Source organism: Mastomys coucha, unplaced genomic scaffold, assembly GCF_008632895.1.
Source record: "Mastomys coucha isolate ucsf_1 unplaced genomic scaffold, UCSF_Mcou_1 pScaffold1, whole genome shotgun sequence".
Classification (NCBI taxonomy): Eukaryota; Metazoa; Chordata; class Mammalia; order Rodentia; family Muridae; genus Mastomys; species Mastomys coucha.
The window spans coordinates 36,533,649-36,533,910 of NW_022196891.1; the positions used below are offsets into that span (position 1 = coordinate 36,533,649).

Consider the following 262-nt stretch of genomic DNA (forward strand, 5'->3'; position numbering starts at 1 on the left):
AGCTTCATTTGACCTCTTATACTTTCCAAATGTAGGTTGTAGATGTATCAGCAGTGACTGTAGGACCACGTTTCACTGTTCTGATGTACTCTACTCAGACTGCTGATCCATATATTTACCAATTTTCCAACTGTTCTAAATATCCTGAGTATAGCACAAAATCATCTATTTTTTCTGGTCTTCAATCTCAAGATTTCTAATTTTTATTGATAAATCCCATTCTACTACATGTTCAACATTACATGGAAGATTAATTTCTGGA

The 262-nt window shown here is 33.6% G+C and overlaps 1 protein-coding gene across 1 annotated transcript in view; it reads right to left on the reverse strand.

Moving 5' to 3' along the window:
* Nucleotides 1-262, reverse strand: part of LOC116069714 (complement factor H-related protein 2-like) — a 187,601-nt gene that overhangs the window by 152,163 nt on the left and 35,176 nt on the right. The window lies entirely within an intron of this gene.